At 40.3% G+C, this 22,405-nt stretch overlaps 1 long non-coding RNA gene across 1 annotated transcript; it reads right to left on the bottom strand.

Moving 5' to 3' along the window:
- Positions 1 to 9,292: 9,292 nt before the first annotated feature.
- On the bottom strand, positions 9,293 to 20,541 carry LOC136221854 (uncharacterized). Its single transcript, XR_010685347.1, has 3 exons — positions 20,473 to 20,541; positions 20,082 to 20,346; positions 9,293 to 9,321 (listed from the first exon to the last, which is right to left on the bottom strand). It is a non-coding gene; the product is annotated as an uncharacterized lncRNA (long non-coding RNA).
- Between the last annotated feature and the right edge of the window lie 1,864 nt (positions 20,542 to 22,405).

Here is a 22,405-nt window from a genome sequence, read left to right as displayed (position 1 = left end):
AGCTGAAATTGTAGATGTTATAAAGAGGAGGAGAATAAATATAATGTGCCTACAAGAAACCAAGTGGGTTGGAGCCAAGGCTAGAGAGATAACTCCTTGGGGTTATAAGCTTTGGTACTCAAGAAAGGATAAGGGTAGAAATGGAGTAGGTATTCTTATTGATAGAGAGTATATTGATGATGTAGTAGCGGTGTCTAGGAAGAGCGATAGAATTATGAGTGTTAAGCTAGTGATAGGGGATGAGGTTGTGAATGTCATTAGTGCCTATGCGCCACAAATAGGATTAGATGTGTCTATAAGACAAGCTTTTTGGGAGGACTTAGAGGAAGTGGTGCAACGGGTTCCTAGGGATGAAAAAATGGTACTGGGGGTGATCTCAATGGACACGTGGGTTCTAGACGTGATGGGTTTGAGAGTGTTCATGGAGGGTTTGGTTTTGGAGATAAGAATGAAGCAGGAAATGATATTTTAGAATTCGCATCAGCCTACGACTTGAGTATCATGAACACATGGTTTATGAAGAGAACATCCCACTTAGTGACTTATCGGAGTGGCGGTAATGCGAGCCAAATTGACTTCTTCTTAGTAAGGAGTGCTTGGAGAAAGAGTTATATTGATTGTAAGGTGATCCCTGGTGAGAGTACGACAACCCAACATAGAGTAGTGGTGCTTGATTTTCGAAGTAGCAAATGTATAAAAAAACAAACACCACAAGTAGAGACTAAGATTAAGTGGTGGAAATTACAAGGGGAGAATCAACAAAAATTTGTGGATGAGATGACCAAAAAAGATATTTGGACTTGCAATATGGATTTAGATATAGATTCGATATGGACTAAGATGGAGCATAGTATAAGGGAAGTAGCGAAGGAAGTTCTAGGGGAATCTAAAGGTAGCATGCCACCGGGTAAGGACACATCTTGGTGGACAGAAGAAGTACGAAAAGCAGTAAAGAGTAAGAGAGAATCTTATAAAATATTGGGGAAATGTAGGAGTGACGAGAACTACGAAAAATACAAAGAGGCTAAAAGGGAAGTAAAGAAGGTCATACGAGATGCTAGAGCAAAGGTGAATCGGGATCTGTATACAAGATTGGATACGAAAGAAGGGGAAAGAGACATATATAGAATTGCTCGGATGAGAGATAGGAAGACGCGAGATCTCGAAAAAGTTAAATGTGTGAAGGATGTGGACCAGAAAGTCCTAGTTGGAGATAAGGATATCAAGGAACGATGGAGGTCCTATTTTGATGACTTATTTAACGGAGATCGCCAATAAGATGTTGGAGATATAAGTATCCATCACGATATGATAAATCATGAATGCCTGCGGAGAATTCAAAAGGTTGAAGTCAAAATGGCATTAAGTAAGATGAAGTCGAAGAAAGCAGTATGACCTGATGGCATCCCTATTGAGATTTGGAGATGTTTGGGAGAAAGAGAAATCGAATGGTTGACGACGTTCTTCAACAAAATTTGGAGAAACAATAAGATGCTATCAGAATGGAGGAAAAGTATCTTAATCCCTTTGTATAAGAACAAAGGCGATGTCCAAGATTGTGCCAACTACCGGGGAATCAAATTAATGAGTCACACTATGAAACTTTGGGAGCGAGTGATCGAACAAAGGCTAAGGAGGACGGTGAAGATCTCGGAAAACCAGTTTGGCTTTATGCCGGGAAGATCAACTATGGAAGCCATCCATCTAATGAGACAATTAATGGAGCACTATCGAAATAAGAAGAAAGACTTGCATATGGTTTTCATTGATTTGGAGAAAGCATATGATAAGGTACCAAGGGAAGTACTTTGGTGGGCCTTGACAAGGAAAGGCATTTCGCGGAAATATATTGACATCATAAAGGACATGTATGAGGGAGTATGCACGAGTGTACGTACTAGTGTTGGGAAGACTGAAGAGTTTCCTATTACGATTGGAGTGCATCAAGGTTCCGCACTAAGCCCATTTCTTTTTGTCATCGTTATGGATGAACTAACAAGTTCACTTCAAGATGGTATACCATGGTGCATGCTGTTTGCAGATGATATTGTGTTGGTCGATGAGACGAAAGAAGGAGTGGAGAGGAAGTTGGAACTATGGAGACAAACTCTAGAATCTAGAGGCTTTAAGTTGAGCCGAAGTAAGACAGAATATTTGGAGTGTAAGTTTAGCGGCCATATGAGTAGGGAGGCAGGGACAATCACCCTAGATGGGAGAGTTGTTCAGGCCTCGGATTGCTTCCGGTATTTAGGATCTATTATCCAAACGGATGGAGAAGTAGATGGAGATGTTGCTCATAGGATTAAAGCTGGTTGGTCGAAGTGGAAGAGTGCTACGGGTTTCCTTTGTGACCCCGACATGCCTAATAGATTGAAGGGAAAATTCTACCGGACGGCAATTAGACCAGCATTGTTATATGGTACGGAGTGTTGGGCAGTGAAACACTGCCACATCCATAAGATGTCGGTGGCGGAGATGCGTATGTTGAGATGGATGTGTGGTCATACGAGAAAGGATCGGGTGCGTAATGAAATAATTAGGACAAAAGTAGGGGTCACATCTATTGAGAATAAAATGAGAGAAAATCGACTAAGGTGGTTTGGCCATGTGAGACGTAGAGCGCTTGATGCGCCGGTTAGGAGAACCGAAGAGTGGCAAAGGGATGTAGTGGTGAGGGGTAGGGGAAGACCTAAGCAAACTTGGAGGAGGGTGATCGAGAGTGATATGAGTTTACTGGGAATTGAGGAAAATATGGTAGTGGATAGGACGGAGTGGAGGGAGCGAATTTGTGTCGCTGACACGACTTGATTTCACGGTTTTATATGATGGTTCATGTTAGCCGACCCCGAATCATTTCGGGACTAAGGCTCTGTTGTTGTTGTATTACTTTTTATTTCAAATTGTGGATGAAAAAGGAAAATCAGAACATTTAAAAATATTTGAAATAACCAAAACATTAATTTTTACTTTTTTGATTTGTTGAGTAAGCAATGACAAGGCTACCTACACACTTTGCTAACATTTAGTGGCAACACAAGTAAAAGCCGATGCTAGATAGAAAGAGAATGGAATCTCGAATGGGAAAAATACTTTTATCCTAATGTTTTTATCGGAGAAATGCAAATTTAGTTTTAATGTATAAAATGATATAAATTTAATTCTAATATTTTTAAATAAGTTTAATTTTATTTCAAAATTTTGGCGTAATATATTATCACCTCTTTGAATTTATCTAAAATAATATATTGGCTCCCTGAATTTAGTAAGTGTTTCACCAGCTCCCTAAACTTGCTTATTTCGTATCACAAGCTCCCTAAATTTGTCCATAAAAGTAGATTAGCTCCATGAACTTTGCAAGTGTCTCACCAACTCCCTAAACTTGCTTATTCTATCACAACTAAATACAAAAACTTATTAAATCTAAATTCTAAAAATGCGTCTCCATCTATTCGAGAGGTAATTTTTTTACTTCTCCTACCTTTCAACCTATTATAAGAGTTAGTGTTGTAGGTTTGAGAAATTGAATGGATGAGGATCAAGAGTTAGTATTATGGTTTTTGTATTTAGTTGTTACGGAATAAGCAAGTTTAGAGAGTTGGTGAGACACTTGCAAAGTTCAGGGAGCTAATCTACTTTAATAGATAAGTTTAGGGAGCTGATGATACGAAATAAGCAAGTTTAGGAAGCTGGTAAGACACTTGCAAAGTTTAGGAAGTCAATCTATTATTTTGGACAAGTTCAGGGAGCTGATGATATATTAGGCCCAAAAATTTTAATAGATTGGTTTGATTATTATACAACTGTTACATTAAATATTTCACCCTTCAATTATATTTAAGATATTTAGTGTGATACTAATGTAGTTATAAAAGAAACACTTTTAAAATGTCATTGCTTAAAATATTTATTGTATTACTAATATAGTTACAAATAACCAATTAAAAATATACGAAACTGCTTCAGTTTATCGATAATTTTGTTTGGAAGATTTGATGACAGTTAAATAACTGTCAAATCAGTATTTTCAATAGGATCAAATCTGCATTTCCTTAGGATTAAATTTAGCTCTTATCTCAAAAATACATGTGTTTAATACAAAACGAATCTAGAAATTTTTTGTTAGTGGAAACAATATATATAATAAATTTACAAAAAAAAAATAACAACAAAAATATAAATAAATTATTTCAAATACATGCATAAATTATTATCTTTTTCCAGATTTATATTATGAAAAGTATTTGATAAATTTTTCATTAGCAATTCTATCAAATCTTAAAGTTTCTATAATTAGATTTCGTATTTAGAATTTTTTGATACACTATAAATTTAGCGTTCAAATGTAAGTAAAATAAATAACGTCCTGCTAACCGAATTTTATATTTAAAGTTTTTTTTTTTTGTCATTATGAGCTTAATGTGATTAAAAAAAATTAAGTGTTTAATGTATCTAAATAAAAAAAATTAATAAAAAATGAAAAATAGCCTCATGATGCTTTTGAATAAAATTAAGTTTCGTGTTTGTTTGAGTGGCAAAAGATAGTAAGCACTGCCTTGTTTGATAACCAATTTAATCACTTAAATTAAGCACTTATTTAATTTAAATGTGTTTGATAATTGTTGTTTCTCCACCATTTAAATTAGTTAAGTAAGTTAAAAATCACTTATTTTGATAAGTTAAAATATTTAACTTAACATTTTAAATTAAATATTATTAACTAATATTTTTAATAAAAGTTACATCATTCAATACTTTCAACACTTAACAGTCAATACTTACGGACTGAGCCCGGGTTTTTTCCAACATTTCTGGCCAGAAATTGGGTTAGAGGTCTTTAACGCTTGCAATCTTTGGTTAACAAGAAAGTCCTTCCCGGAACATCTAAATGATACAATTATAGTGTTAAGTCCCAAGTGTGACAACCCGGATAGAATGGCTAATTTCAGACCCATCTCGTTATGTAATGTTCTGTATAAAATCATAGCAAAAGTGCTCGCTAATAGACTGAAATGTGTATTGCCTGAGGTGGTGTCCGAGAGTCAATTGGCTTTCGTACCTGGACGATCTCTGGTTGATTGTGTGCAAATTGCTTTTGAAACGTTACACAGTATGCAAACGAGGGGTAGAAGTGGAGAAGGGGAAGTAGCACTGAAAATTAACATAAGCAAAGCTTACGATAGGGTGGATTGGAGCTTCCTGAAGGGAGTAATGATACAGATGGGCTTTAGCAGTATATGGATTGAATGGATAATGATGTGTATATCAACGGTTTCATATTCAGTGACTATTAATGGTTCCTTGACGGGTCCAATAATACCTGGAAGAGGAATTAGGCAAGGGGATCCACTTTCACCGTACCTGTTAATTTTGTGTGTCGAGGTATTATCAAAACTACTAGTGAAAGTGGAAGAGCAAGGTCAGATACAAGGAGTCGCAGTGTGTAGAGGGGCACCAAGGGTGTCACACATATTTTTTGCTGACGATAGTTTTCTATTTTTCAGGGCAAATACTAATGAAAGCCAAGTCATTGCAGATATACTTAAAGTATATGCGGAGGCATCTGGACAAGAAATTAATTTCAGCAAATCTGGGATATTCTTCAGCAAGCTCGTAAACGCAGAGATCCGTGGAGCTATTCGTACAATGTTACAGGTGCACTCCCCCTGGACACCGGGAGATATCTTGGATTGCCGTCGCTGATAGGGAAATCCAAAAGGGCAGTCTTCGAATTTCTAAAAGACAGGCTGCGGAAGAAATTTAATAGCTGGAGTTTCAGGTTCCTATCTACAGCTGGGAAGGAGGTATTGCTAAAATCGGTAGCGCAAGCACTACCGACTTTCTGTATGAGCACATTCCTATTACCTAAATCTTTGTGCGATGAATTACAGAAGATGATGAATTCTTTCTGGTGGGGTAAAAATGAGAATGGGAGCAGGAAAATTCATTGGATAGCATGGGAAAGGATGTGTACAGGCAAGGATAAAGGGGGATTGTGGTTCAGGGAGCTACACGAATTCAATCTTGCATTACTTGGGAAACAGATCTGGAAGCTAACATAGCCCCCACACATTAGTAAGTAGAATTTTCAAAGCTAGATACTACCCGCGGGATGCTCCAAATTGGGGCATAATCCCAGGTACATTTGGAGGAGTGTGTGGAAATCTATCGAAGTACTAAAAGCTGGTGTAAGATGGAAAATTGGTAGAGGGGACATGATCAGAGTGGGGCAAGACCCATGGATACTGACGCCGAAGGGAGCTAGAGGAGCGGAAATGCGAGAAGGAATCTCGGGTCAGTTAACAGTGAGTGAACTGTTTATACCAGGGAGACGCAGATGGGACCAGACAAAAGTTCACTCTTGGTTCGTGGAAAGGGACGCTGAAGTTATAAGTTCAATGCTGATACCGATGCAGGAACAAGAGGATCAATTGATTTGGAATTTTACAAAAGATGGTTGCTATTCGGCAACGTCTGGATATAAATTAATTGAAGGAAACAGGAACAATGACAAAATTCTTGTAGCATGGTGGAGATTCTGGGGGCTAGCAATCCCTCCCAAAATGAAACTATTTCTTTGGAAATTATGCACTGAAATATTGCCGACTCGGGGTAACCTTGTTGCTCGGTTCGTTAATATTGATGCGGTGTGCCCGTTATGTAATGCTGAAAGGGAGAATGTTGGACATTTATTTGCTGATTGCAGGTACGCCAGGGAGTGCTGGGCTGAAGCGAGGATTCATTGGCCAAATAATGAGGAGGGATCTATAGTAAAATGGTTTGATTCAATAAGCGGCAGGGAATCAGATGAGGAACTAATTAAGATTGTGGTAGTCCTATGGACTATCTGGTGCCAAAGAAATAACAGAGTTTGGAAATCGGCTCATGTCGGAGCAAGAATCGCACTAGGGATGTCGTCCCAATACATGTCTGAGTGGAAGGAAGCGAGAAATATAGGCAAGTATCAAAATGGAAGGGGACAGAACGGAACAGCAGGATCAGGAATTGGGGTTGACGAAAGTAGAGGTGCGGCGAGTTCTAGCAGTTCTGGGCAACAAAGACGAATAGTACGGGATAGCGGGACTGCGGGATTAGTCGATGATGGAGGAAGTAGGGCAGGGGACGGAAGGATGAGCGAAGGAGCGGGGGCGTTGAATGAAGCCGCGAGAAGGGAAGGGAGTAGTGAGATTGCCGGGGACGCTGATATGAATTTAAGGGGGGCTGGTTTATTTTCTGCAGAAATAAGAACAAGGAGCAGATGGCAGAGACCAGCCAGAGGAAGATTAAAATGTAATGTAGACGCGTCCGTTTGGGATAGTGAAGGTGTATGTGGGGTAGGAGCTGTGATTAGGAAGGATGACGGCTCGTTCTAGCACTTCTTGGTGCACAAAATCCATACCGAGTTGAGCCAAAGGTAGCAGAAGCTATTGCGCTACGAGAAAGCTTGGTTTGGGTGACAGGTCTGGGGTTGCGGAATGTTTGCTTTGAGATTGATGCAAAAACCATGTTGGACGATATTTATTCCAAAGCAAGAAACATAACAGAGTATGGTGACTTGATTGAGGAGTGTCGAGTATTATTAAACAACCGAGTGGATTACAAGGTTGAGTTTGTTCCTAGGTTAGCCAACCATGTTGCTCACACCATTGCGCGCAACGTTAGGTTATACGCTAACACTTTCGTTTCATTTATTTCGCCACATTGGCTTACCGATTCTTTATGTAAGGATACAGATTATTAATAAAATGCTAGTTTTTCGTCAAAAAAAAAAATCAACACTTATTTTTTCAGTACTTAATTTTCAGTTTTATCAAACAGTATCTAAGAGAACTATGTGTCAACAATTAGAATATTCAGATATAATATTAAACTGGTATTGTTCCCGCACGTTGCGCGGATAGATTAAATTTTTGTACAACAATTTAACATTTTAACATTCTTTTTAATTATATATCATTTCTATATAATGATAAAAAAAATTTGTTTTAAAATAATTTAAATTTACAAAAAAAAATATATTATTTTAGAAAATAACTTTGTATAACTTTTTGTTCTTCAAAAAAAATAGTTAACAACAAATTTAATCTATGTATAGTAATGGTATTGAAAATAATATTTTTTATTAATTATACTATAAAGTAAAGTAATAAGTAGTTAATAGTTTATTTTATTAGAAAAATGGAGCATAATGATTTGAACAATATTTCTTTTCATACATTGGTTTGGTGACAATTATAAATTACTTCTAAACCATAGGTGAGACAGTTTTTATACGTTCCAACCCTTATAGGATGATACTGAGGGCGTTAAGTTACAATATGTGATAAATGATATTTCAGAATATATACTAATAACAATTTACTCTTGCAAAGACGATTATATGTAAACCGACCAACTCCGTCAAGTACTTAGGTTGTGGTTCACTCTTAAGGCAACTCTAATTCTTAGGTTCAGAAAATAGGGTGTTTAAGTTCGTGGCTCATCAATTCCTACGGTTTCCGGATTATCAATTCCGGTAAAACAACACCTATGTGAATCTCACTGGATTTTAATCAACTTACACAATAGTCAATTATGAGAATCAAAGCAATGAATAAATATTAACAAGTATAGTGAAATTGAAAACCATAATCATATATTAATACTGTGAAAAGCGTAAATGCAGAATACAACTGAATCTAGCACATAGGAAGAATACAAACTAGTTAACAAGAAAAAAAAGGAAGACGAATCAGCCCTTAGAACTAGCTAACCGGACTCAAAGTTGTCACTTCGGATTCAGAGGTGGAACTCTCGAGCTAGGGGAATGCGGATGGAACGTGACTTCGTCAGAGTAATAGGAGAATTACAACAAGCTCTCAAGGTGTAAGAATTTTATTACACAAAAACTGAATGTCTAATTGAGTGTCAAGCACTCCTATTTATACAGAAATCAAGATCATATACAATTGTAATTACATTTCTTTTCTGTCATTGACACGCTAAAATGTTGAAAAAAGGCACCACATGGCGTGCGGCTAGCTCACGTGGCGTGTGGGCTTGCTTCTGGCCCAATTCAGGCAAAATTTGTCGCTCGAAAAGCAATTCCAAGCTCCCCACACACCATGTTGGTCATCCCACAAGTGGGATGATGCATGTTGACTAGGGAACTTATCTGAAAATGTCTCTGTTCACTGCCGTCTTGTCCCCTTCACACCCATATATCGTGTTGACTTCCCACACCGCGTGAGACTCTAGAAGTGTTTTCTTCCTTTCACATGGTGTGTAATGCATCGCTTTTGTGCTTTTCATCTGTCTCTTGCATCTCGCATTTGTTCCTTACGCCTGTAAAATACAACAATTGGACTCGAGATTACTTGATTTATTTATTTACTTTATTTATAATGAAACGAGATTCAAAATGATTAAAATTAACTGAAAGTACACATTTTATTCCATCTCGTTGATTTATTAAAATGTGTGAGAAACTAAACATTGAACGTCATTATTAGCTTAAGAATAAAACGTAATTCACCCTAAAAGATATGGATAAAACGTCCCTATCACTACTCTCGCCCAAACACGTTTAATTTCGAGTTCTGATGAAATTTGATGTATTATTTCGATGTTAGGCTAATATGTTGTTTAACAGATGATAAAGGGAAAATTGACTTTCACTTATAAATCGATAGAGTTCATGCATGTAATGATGAATTTGACACTTTCAAGTAAAACACAAGTACAAATACATAATACAAGTGAAGCATCTAAGACAAAGAAAAAGAAATAGAAAACATTAAGTTTGATAGTTCAAAGCAAATATATGTGATGATCCGCGAAGCCAAAACGGGCCGAATCATAAACACGGGCCCAATCCACACTTAGACCCATGGTCCAAGATCAAACGGGCTCCGAATAAAGGAAGCGGGTAAAGCGAATAACCACCCCGACATCCTAAACGGAGCATTAACTCCCACTCAAACACGTTTGTTGCCACGTAAGGAACGTGGCCTAGAAGGAGTAACCGCCCTCGGCGGTTACTTCAGAACACTTATAAAAAGCCATAAGGCCAGAGGGGGAGGTACGTTCATATTTTTCCAGCAATACTATCATCAATTTACCAACCCTCCTACAAAAACTGACTTGATCGTCGGAGAGTTTACCCAGAGATCCTGTCTCCGGTTCTGTTTTGCAGGTAACTACGGTGGAGATCATCTAATCGGATCCAGCAAGTTATCATTGGTGCGGTGAAGGTGGACCTTTTTTACCAACATTTGGTTAAAGGTACACAAAGAACATGTCAGAACCATCACGAACGACCGGCGTTACAACCAGATCAACTAGTATGAACTCAAGGGGTCCACGGACTGCGAATTCACAGCCTGCGAGTACACAACCTATGGTGCCTAGCTCGACGAACCCTTCGGGACAATTGAGTCCATTATTGGAAGTCCAAGTGCAAACTGAGATGGAGATGTCCAATAGCGATTTCGTCCAAATGGCAGGACAAGTCTTGGCTTCAAATATGAACCAAGCGGCGGGGGATCGGATGATTAGTTTACTAACCGCAATCGCTGATCACAATAACGCAGTGGCGGCTGCTCCTCAACAACCTGTTGTCATCTCTACACAACCATCGACTACTGCCACCATATCTGCACTTCCGCAGCCATCTCGAGAGCCAAATCAGATAGGTCAGAGTAGTCACATGAACCCACACAGCCACCCAGGCAACTACTCGTATCACGATCCTAGTATGACGATCCATCCGACCTGGCAAACATCCCAACCGACGCCGGGAATGTCAGGAATCCTTCCGCTACGACAAGCGGAGCCCTTTGTTCATGGATATTCAGGGTTGATGATGTCTGGGGCGAATACGTCTGGATAGGAGCACACTTGGAACTTTGATCCTATAACTGGACGGCGGCTAGAACCACGGCGGGAACAACTTTCAACACCAATTGGCGGGTGGATGCCACCTAGAGTTCACCAGCAGCGGATGGAAGAGGATCGATGAATACCCCATATTGAATTGGAAGATCAACTGCGGAGTATGATGGAGTGAATGGGGTACACACCTAGGGCGAGAGTAGAGGTGCAGAGCGATTCGCCCTTCGCTCCATCGTTGCGGGAATTTATTCCAGATCACAGGATAAAAGCGCCGGCGATACCTAAATACTATGGGGACCCAAATTCTGATCCTGAAGCACATGTCAGGAACTATAGAGAATTAATGGATGTCGCAGGAGCGAGTGAAAGCATAATTTGCAGATTATTCTCGACCACTTTGGGCGGAGCGGCATCTGATTGGTTTCGGTCTTTACCTACTGAATCCATTCACAATTGGAATCAATATAGTTGTGATTTCTGTGCAAAGTTCGTGGGCTGTAAAGCAGTGGATGTGACAGATAGGCAGCTGAAGGAGATCAAACAGAGAAATTATAATTCCCTAAGGGAATTTGTTGTCGCATTTAATGATATTCTGGTGCGGTTACAGAACCCGGATATAGTGAGCATTCGCAATATCATGGCGGATGGAACCACGGATTGGAGCATGCGGGAGGAAATCATTCGGAACAAGCCGCGCACCGTGGCTGAACTCATGAAGATAGCAAAAGAATTTATGGAAGTGGACGACGTTAACAGGGAGCATAGAGCTCAAACAAGGCGAGAACGGGAGGCGGCTAGACACACTTCAGATGGTCGACGGCATCAAAACCAAACACATTACAAGGATAATTTTGTTCGAAAGGGCAATCGTTCCTTTCAAGGGGGGGATACCAAACACCATTGAACACGACTCGTCATGAGGTGCTACTTTGGATTGAGAAAAGCCCCCTGAAAAAGGATGTGCAGTTTCCTGAGGCCAAGGGACGAACCAATTTGGGGAGATATCCTAACAAATATTGCAGGTTCCACAGATTGAATGGCCATGAAACAAACGATTGCTATGAATTGAAGAAGGAGATTGAAAAGCTGATCGAGAGAGGCAAACTGAGTCAATTCGTAAGAAAAGAGGCGAGTGACGAGAAGACAACGCTCCCGCATGAAGTGGATGCAATGCCAGAAAAGAAGCAGAAAAAAGGGGTGATAAACGTGATAGCAGGCGGGATCTATGAGCCTCCAACAAAAAGGGCTCGCCGTGAACAGCGAAAAAGCAATACACATAGGGGGGATGCCCTCAACTACTCATTTGCGTGAATCACGGAGCCACATGCGGATGCTTTGGTGATTACAATGGCCATGGAAGGATGGGACGTTAAGCGGGTCCTTATTGATACAGGCAGTTCTTGTAATGTTATTACTCGGACTGCATTCAACAAGCTGGGAATTAATGACGAACGAGTGGAACATACGTTCATGGATGTAACTGGTTTTGGAGGTCAATCATCTCAAACAAGTGGACAGGTGGTGTTGGAGGCAGAAATGGGTGATAAGAATCTAAAATGGCGAGGTGATCTAGAATTCGCAATTATTGATCTCCCATTGGCCTACAACATAATTCTGGGGCGTCCGTTCCTATCGGAAACGGAATCGCTCATCTCAATGAAGCATTTGACGTTACATTTGCCAACACACCAAGGGCGAGTCATAGTGGAAGGTGATCAACTTGTATCTCAATAAGCCTATACATTGTCACTTGAACCAATACCAGATGAAGAGGATAAGGTTGATGAGAAGTTGCCGGCGGAAGCGTTGGGAGAAACGGAACTATTCGCCATCTCAAATGACAAGAACGTACGAATAGCGGCAGGACTCCCAGAAGAAACGAAGAAAGCCATTACCGAGGTGTTGATCCAATGCGAGTCGGCATTGGCAGCTCCAAATGAAGTGCTGAAAGGAATAAGTCCAGACATAGCAACCCATCGTTTGAATGTGGACAAAGGTGCAACCCCAGTGCGACAAAAAAGAGAGGACACGCTCCAGAGAGGCAGAAGGCGATTGAAAAAGCTGTGGCGGATTTGCTAAAATCAGATGCAATTCGAGAAGTCACCTATCCGGAGTGGCTAGCCAATGTGGTGCTAGTCAAAAAGCCAAATGGAACGTACCGAATGTGCGTCGACTTCAAAGATCTGAATAAAGCTTGTCCGAAGGATATGTATCCGCTACCTAACATTGATATATTGGTAGATGGGACGGCAGGATTTGAAGCTTTATCGTTCACCGACGTGAAATCCAGTTACCATCAGATACCCATGGAGAAGGCGGATGAAATCAAAACATCATTTATAACTCATCAGGCAACTTATTGCTTCAAGGTGATGCCCTTTGGACTGAAAAACGCGGGAGCAACATATCAGCGGATGATGAACAAGATATTTTCAGACAAGTCAGGCGAGAACTTCTCGATCTACGTAGATGATATGATCATTAAAAGCAAGAAGATGCAAGATCACCCGTAGGATATTAAAGAAATCCTGGAAGTGCTGATCAAATATGGCCTCAAATTGAACCCAGAAAAGTGCACGTTTGGAGCAAGAGCAGGAAAATTCCTGGGTTTCATTGTTAGCGGCAAGGGAGTTGAGGCGAATCCGGAGAAAGTAAAAGCGGTGATGGAGATGAAAACACCGAGGAACATAAGAGAAGTACAGAGACTGAATGGGCGGTTGGTGGCATTAGGGCGATTCATATCATGCTCAGCTAGGAGATGTCTACCTTTCTACAATGCCATCAAAAAATCTAAGTCCTTTGAATGGACGCCGGATTGTCAAGAGGCATTTGAGGGTATAAAACGATTACTATGTTATCCGCCCTTAATGAGCAGGCCGGAGGATGGAGAAGATTTATTTCTTTATGTATCCGTCACCAGTATGGCGATATGCACTGTGATGGTTCGAGAAGAAGAAGGACAACAATATCCAGTGTACTATGTGAGCAAAGTCTTGAAGGATGCAGAACTCCGGTATTCGAAGTTAGACAAAATGGCCCTCGCGGTGATAACCACGGCTGCTAGATTAAAACCATACTTTCAGGCGCATACTATCATTGTGAGAACCGGTATTCCAATGCGAAAGGTACTGCAGAAACCTGACGCATCCGGCCGATTGATGGAATGGTCAATTCGCTTAGGAGAATTCGATATTCGCTATGAAGGAAGACCAGCACTAAAGAGTCAAGTACTCGCCGATTTCGTGAATGAGTTCACGTGGGATGATGACGAATGTCCAAAGGCACAAAAAGAAGAGTGGAGCATGTTCACAGATGGGGCATTATCCACAGATAGAGCTGGACTGGGAGTCGTCATCAAAGGCCCGGAGGTTATTCGCATGTACTATGCGGCAAAGTTAACTTTCGAAACTACCAATAACGCCGCAGAGTATGAGGCAATGATATGCGAATTGAAGTTGCTTAATGAACTTACGCCATAAAGAGTGGTAATCTACAGCGATTCTAAACTCATGATAAATCAGATCACAAAAAATTATCTCGTGAAACAGGAGGATCTGGTGAAATACCATAAAGAGGTCAGCAGATTGACGCAGGAGTTAACACGCAAGGGAGTCGTTTGGGAAATGGTGCATGTTCCGCGGGGCCAAAACACAAAGGCTGACGAATTGGCAAAAGCAGCGGCGAGTAGAGAACCATGGAGTCAAAAAGCATGCGATTTGGAGATAAGATCGGCACCAGCGTTCGAAGTCGATCAGATTATGGTCATCGAAGAACGGGTAGATGATGAAGATTGGCGGATGCCCATTCGCCAATATTTGGAACAGGGAGATTTGCCGGTTGATAAAAGCTTAGCCAGAAAGCTAATTGGGCAGTCAGCGAGATACTCAATTCGAGATGGAACTCTGTATCGGAAATCGTATACATGTCCATGGTTGAAATGCATTAGCCGCAATGAAGGAGACTACGTGCTGCGAGAACTACATGAAGGAATTTGTGGCGCACATGAAGCCTCGGCGGCGTTGGCAAGAAAGGTTAAGTTGATGGGATATTACTGGCCCAAGGTGGTGGAGGATTCCCAGAAGATGGTTGCGGAATGTCGCAGCTGTCAAATCCATGCGAATGAAAAGCATATTCCCGGAGCCGAACATATAACTATAATGACGTCATGGCCATTCGCAACATGGGGAATCGATATAGTGGGCCCATTCCCAGAAACGATAAAGAAAAGGAAGTACTTGATAGTCGCAGTTGACCACTTCAGCAAATGGGTAGAGGCAGAAGCAGTAACCGCTCAAACACCTGAGCGAATGATCGAGTTCTTACGAGAGAACATTATCATGCGATTTGGAATCCCACAAAAGCTTATAACCGACAATGGCACCCAGTTCAACTGTGTCAAATTCAAAACATACTGCGAAAGCATGGGAATCAAGAATCATTTTTCTTCTGTAAATCATCCTCAATCGAATGGTATGACAGAGGTTACCAACAGAGCCATGATTCAGGGAATCAAGAAGCGGCTAGGTGATAAAAAAACAGGTTGGGCGGATGAGATACCCCATATGCTATGGGCATACAGAACTTCTATAAAAGCAGCAACGGGCGAAACACCTTTCTCGCTGGTTTATGGAGCCGAAGCGGTCCTGCCTGTTGAAATCAAGTCGCCTACGGATCGGATAATTTATTATTGCGACACACAAAATCCTATCAATATTAGGGATGCATTGGATTCTGTTGAAGAACGAAGGGAAAAAGCTTACATGCAAATGGCAGTGTACCACAATAGAATCAAGAAATATCATGACAGAAGGGTGCGAAAAGTGATAATCAACGAGAACGACTTGGTCTTGAAAAAAGCGGATAAAATACAATCCAGAGAAGGTAAAGGCAAATTAGGCGTCAACTGGATCGGACCATACAAAGTATCCAAGAAGTTAGGACCATCAACTTTTGAAATAGAAGAAATGAGCGGCAAAAAGCTCCCGCGCACCTGGAATCTGGAGAATCTACGCCTATATAAACAGGCCGAGTAGTTCAAGGAAATGACGAGTACTCTTTTCCCTTTTATGAGTTTTTCCCAATGGGTTTTCTGATAAAAGGTTTTAATGAGGCTTTGATCCCACGCAGTTTATGTACCCATGTAATAAGAAGCCTTTTTTCTTTATCAATAAAGGTATTCAATTATTACATTTATTCAATATGATCCTTTTCAACATGATCACAAAAACACATAAATGTGTTGCCTATTAAAGAAAGGCGGATGCATGATTACGCATCACTCGCAAAACCTTATGGTTAATCTTAAAAACACATAAATGTGTTGCCTATTAAATAAAGGCGGATGCATGATTACGCATCACTCGCAAAACCTTATGATTAACCTTATGATTATTTTCGAAAGAAAAATCATAAGATAAGGCATAAAATTAAGCGAATAATAAACGAGTACTCAAAAAATTGCTCAAAAAATTGCAAAAAGGGTCTGGCCACCCTAGCGAAAACGAAACTAACTACAAAGAATTACAAGGATGAAGTCGGCAAAAGACAAGGGTAACATATGAAAATAGGGGGCAACAAGGAATAAAACGACAATCGCACATGTAGGTAAAGCGGCAAGTAAAAGAAAATTAATATATATGGGCAGTTTGTTCCATACAACAGTTCAAAATATAAATCAAACTACACTACAGCTTCCTCTCCTTCACCCCTATTGCCCTCCTCGCCTTCAGCGGCTCCCTCATCTCCTCTAGTGGGCGGATTTGCTTCAAGCGAATCCTCAACCCTCGAATCAGTAACCGCTTCAGAGAGAGGTACCTCTTGCTCAGACTGAGAAACGCCTTGTGGTACCCCTTCTTCCGCGTTCTGATTAGGGATCTCGCAGTTAATTGGAGAGGCCTGAAAACTCTGCCAATCTAAGAGGAGTACCTCATCCATATCAGCATCCTCGGCTTCCAGCTTGTCCTACTTCTCAGTTAAATCCTTTTCAGGGATGGGAACCTTGGGGCGGTTAAGTATTCGATCTGGATGTCCATGCTCATAAGCAGCATGAATTCGCTCCCCATACCAATAGATGCGTGCACCATCTTCAGCGAGAATCTCCTCAGCCCTCTTTTTTTGCATCTCTAGAGCCTCCTTGGATGAATTTAGATCATCAAGGACCTTTTGCAGCTCGTCGGACTTAGCCTGGAGGGATTTGAGAGCTTCCTCCTTCTCGCTCACAGCCTTCTGACAAGCGCCTTCAAGAGCCTTTACCTTCCCTTGGACATCATCATAAAGCGACTTCTGAGTCACCAATTCAGTTCCAAGGTTCTCCAGCTCTTTGGCTCGTTCAGCATCCCTTCGGAGAGCGCCCTCCGCGAAATTGATAATCTGCATACAAGACAGCTCGCGAATAAAAAGGGCGAATAAAAACATGCGATTACTATGGACACAAAATCCTTGAAAGGGAATGACAAGCTTCTACCCCCAAAACAACAATATACCTCTATGGCGCGCTTCTCGATCCCCTCCATAGCAGTAGGAAGCGGTACTTGTTCTCGCACGCGGCAAGCAGAGGGGAGTCGCCCAAGGACATTGCATATGGAAGAAACAATGTCCTTACAGGAGAAACTCACGGCCATGCCAAAGGTCCTAGTCCACCACCCGCTAATATCGGGAATGGGCTGCGAACGCATAAGGAAAGAGATCAGAAGAACAGCAGATAGCTTATAAAGAATAATAAACATTACAATAAATCAATATACCTCATGAATTGGTGTACTGCTCTTTCCTTTTGATGAAGCAGATATGGGTGTACCGCCAACAGTAGGAGATACAGATGCGTTTTTCTTCCTGGGACGAGAAGACTCCGTATCTGCATTATTCTTTCGCTTTCTAGTTAAAGGAAGGTCCTCAGAAACAGAAGTGGGACCTTGTGAAATGGAAGCGATTGGAAGGGAAGCCGCCTCAACAGAAGGAGCCGCCCCCACAGGAGAATTCGCCCCTGCAACAGAAGTTGTTCCCTCCATCCGCTTCTTCCTTCTTGCTAGAGCTTTCGCCTCCCGATCTGCAGCGAGTTGAGATAAAGGATCACCCCTGCAAAGGGTTAAAAGAAATCATCAACTTGGAAATGAAAAAAAAGAAAAGTACCTTGAACAAAAACGCGATAAGGGATATAGACAACGCGATCTCCCTCGCGGTAGGCAATCGCCACTCGACTTCTTAGCATGTGGAAGGCCTGATCATACGTCCATACAAAAGGAGGCGTACTCTTCAAGAACTTTATAACAGCGGATTCTTCCTCACTGGGGTAACCGAAGTTCAAACTCTTTACATTGGGCCGGCCCCAGCAGCGAAGGAAGTTTGGATTCCCTTCATTAAACTTGATAAAGAAGTAAGATCGGTCCCTCTCGCGGATCTTGTTCAGCTTCTCGTCGAAACCATAGTAACCGCTCTGACGGATGAAAGTGAAATACCCCGCCGAACTCTTGAAATGATGAAGCTTGGAGAAAATTTTGAGCGAGAAGGGAACCTCCAAACAATCCACCAGAAATTTATCCAGAGTTAAGTCGGCCCATCCATTGGGATGCAATTGACCGGGTGCGATTCTGTAACCGCCCAGGACGGAAGCAATCTCATCCGCCAGCGGATACGTGAAACCGCAGATAATCTGGGCGACGAAAATGGTGAAATACCCCTTTGGGTAGTCGCCCGGTCCTCTATCCTCCCCGGGAATGATGGTCTCGAGACCTTGAAGCCAAGGATACTGCTCCCGCAAATCATCAATTGTCTCGCAACAAACTAGGCTTCCTGACCGGTCCTTCTTCGGTAATAAGCGGGGGGTTGGGACAGGTGGCGGAATCAACTTCTTAGGGTCAAAACCTAGACCCTCATCGGTTGTATTCGCTAGGTGGAGGAAGTCGGCGGGATGGGAATCAGACCCAGGAGAGCTGGTTGAAGCTTCATCAACCATCTCATCGACCTCATGAGACACCTCGCGGACGTAATTTTTGTCGAACGGTTCGAAATCGAGGTCAAGGTTCGACATATTGATGAAGAAAAATGAACAGAAGTAAAGAGCCGAACGAATTACAAGTAACGGAAAGGAAAACTTACATGTGGGAAAGAATACAGAGAAGAACGAACACTAAGGGGTTGACGCCGGAGAAGAAATGACAGGAGAAGGAAAGAACAACTTTCGAATTTTGAAAGAACAACTTTCGAATATCCAGACAAAGACGAAGAGTCCCCTATAACATGTGAAAAGACCCTAAAGGGCTCTTGCCAAACTAAAAGGGAGGCATGTGATGATCCGCGAAGCCAAAACGGGCCGAATCATAAACACGGGCCCAATCTACACTTAGACCCATGGTCCAAGATCAAACGGGCTCCGAATAAAGGAAGCGGGTAAAGCGAATAACCACCCCGACATCCTAAACGGAGCATTAACTCCCACTCAAACACGTTTGTTGCCACGTAAGGGACGTGGCCTAGAAGGAGTAACCGCCCTCGGCGGTTACTTCAGAACACTTATAAAAAGCCATAAGGCCAGAGGGGGAGGTACGTTCATATTTTTCCAGCAATACTATCATCAATTTACCAACCCTCCTACAAAAACTGACTTGATCGTCAGAGAGTTTACCCGGAGATCCTGTCTCCGGTTCTGTTTTGCAGGTAACTACGGTGGAGATCATCTAATCGGATCCAGCAAGTTATCAATATGATATAATAAATAGGTAAAAAGCATTTTTAGGCTTTAATTTTTCATTTTTTGGTTCAATAAGCTCTTGATCTTTTATTTGAACACATTAAGTCATTGATCATTTATTTTTAGTTTCATTAAGGCTTGTTTGCCAAATTAATTAGTTATAAACATATAATTCAGTTAAAAAGACGTTATCAATTTCATCTGTGTTTGAAATTATATTTTTTAGTTTGAATTAAGGTTTTTATAGTTTTTCTATAGTACACATCAAAAACTGATTTCAAGCTGTAAAAAATACAAATTATGAATACATGTGAAAAGAACAACACTCTGTTACTTGAATTTTCTATTCAAAGCTGGATTTTTTTGTTATCAGGGGCTTAATGCGATCAAAAAAATCAAGAACTTAATATATCTTAATAAAAGTTCAAATGCTTAATAAATGAAAAAATGAAAGATCACGAACATCGTGATGCTTTTTGCTTATAATATATACATCAATTATAATATATAATTACGGTTGAACTACCTTCCAATCTCATCGTGGAACAGCTGGTGTTGGGGATCTAGGGGTTCCTGGTGACGTTGATCGTGAGAGACTTATAGAGAATCTGCTTGAGATTTTGCCATCCCTTCCTCCTAGATTATCGATCCTAGAACTCGACTAGTTGTAGCTCCATGGTTGTGTTAGTAATCAGATTCATTGCTTGTTGGGAGCTCATGTTCAATCCATGTTCACCGCACCAATTGATGTTAGTTAATATGTGTTGTCTTCTAGTGACCTCTTGGAAAACCTGAAAGATAGGACAACATGTCAAAGAAGGACCGGGGTCCGGCGAACCGACTCTAATGCTTAAGTTAATAAAAATTGAAGGAGGGATGAAGACAGTGAGAATATTAGTGATTGTGATGTTACATACCTCTTTAGAGTGCCCACCTTATCCATACATAGTACCTTCAAGAGTTGTTGTTATAATCTTGGAGAATATATGCCTTAGTAACTCATCATATGTATGTCGTCATTCGATTGGTCTTGAGGCACTAAAACCATTATAATGTCGGACGGCGTGCCCTGTCATATGCCAGACGTCCTTTGTGTAAATGTCTTACACGATCCAAGGGCTCTCCTTCTTTTGTTGTATGATCCTGGGCCGAACGCTCGATAATGATCCATGTGGCCTTACCATATGGCAGACGTCCTTTGTGTAACAGCTCATGTGATCCAAGGGCTCTCCTTCCTCTATCGTACTGATTCTGGGACGAGCAATAAATATTGATCCATGTGGTTGGATGGTACTATAAGTATCTTCAAGAAATATTCCTTAGCTTGGATCGAACGGTCCCTATGAGTTATCTGGATCAAATGGTCCTTATCGATCCACGTGTCAATGACGCTCTCTAAGAATATGCTAGAAAACATTATATAGGTTATCACTTAGTACTACTCTCGTCCAAATACGTTTAATTTCGAAGTTCTGATGAGATTCGATGTATTATTTCCGATGTTAAGCCAATATGTTCTTTAAAAGATGACTTTGACTTGTAAATCAATAGAATTCATGCATATAATGATGATTTTGACACTTTCAAATAAAAACAACTAGATTTACATAATACAAGTAAAGCATCTAAGATCAAAAAAGGATATGATAGTTCAAAGAATAATAGATATGATATAGTAATATATCCATGAATTATTTGAGACAATTTTAGATTTTTGATTGAGACTTGACTTAAGCATGCAATTTTTAAATTTCATCATGCCAATTATATATGGTCCTAACACTTAAATAAATGCCCTATCAATTTTCAAACCTTTGAATGGAACATCATTTTCCAAAATTTCCTATCTTCTCAAATTAAAATCATGCATATATTTAGGGAAAGGAGAGAAGAGAATGACTCCCACAAGTCTCAAATTGAAAGAATTGTCCTAATTTGTTAACATTATCTAGTGGAAGAATGTTCCATTTTGAACCAATAATTATTTCATTCCATTTTCAACCAATTATTATAACATTTTGGGTTTGGTTTGAATGACTTTTTCAATAAGATTACACAATAAAATTGACATTTGCAAACTCTAAATGCACATGTCCTTTTTTATGCAATTATATATATATGGGGAAAATTAAACAATAAAATTGACATTTGCAATTATAAAAATAAACTATATAGTTTAGTTGATTTATAAACATAATTATTTTGTTTAAAAGTTTGTAATTGTAAACAGTGGTCTATGTTTTGTGCAGTTTGTAAATTTAAGTATTCCGTAAAAAAATATTATCGTAACTATTTACTCCAAAAGAGAGAAATTCGAAATAGTTAAAAAGACTGACTTTTAGGGGCGGATGTAGGATAAAGTTACAGGGGTAAAATTTTAAAGGAGGTTGTTGGTCAGGTTGAGAGATAGTTGAGAATTTTGACGGGAGCCAAAATCCCTTACACATCATACTAAAATGTATTGTTGGACTGACGGGGGGCCAAGGCCCCTCCTAACTAAACCTATACATGGTTCGGGTCGGGGTTGGACCAGGCCTAACAGACTTTTATGTAAAATATATCAGTCCAAGTCCAATACAACCCGCTATTAATTTAGGCGAGCTCGGATTTAAAAATCAAATCACAAGTCCAGTCCATATAAATCCACTTAAAAAAAATTTAATTGTAAAAATTAAAATTTATATTTAAATGTAAATATTTAATATATAAATTCATTAATTAATATTAATAGACAGGCACGTGCTATTTTTATTAATCTCAAGTCCGCCCAAAAAAATAGACAGGCTAAGCCTAAGATAAATTTTCATTGTCCCTGCCCGGTCCAACGGACACGGGTCCGTGCGGATGTCT

The sequence above is a fragment of the Euphorbia lathyris genome, chromosome 3 (assembly GCF_963576675.1).
Source record: "Euphorbia lathyris chromosome 3, ddEupLath1.1, whole genome shotgun sequence".
Taxonomy (NCBI): domain Eukaryota; kingdom Viridiplantae; phylum Streptophyta; class Magnoliopsida; order Malpighiales; family Euphorbiaceae; genus Euphorbia; species Euphorbia lathyris.
Note: the sequence above shows the minus strand (reverse complement) of the source record. Positions and strands in the feature narration are given on the sequence as shown.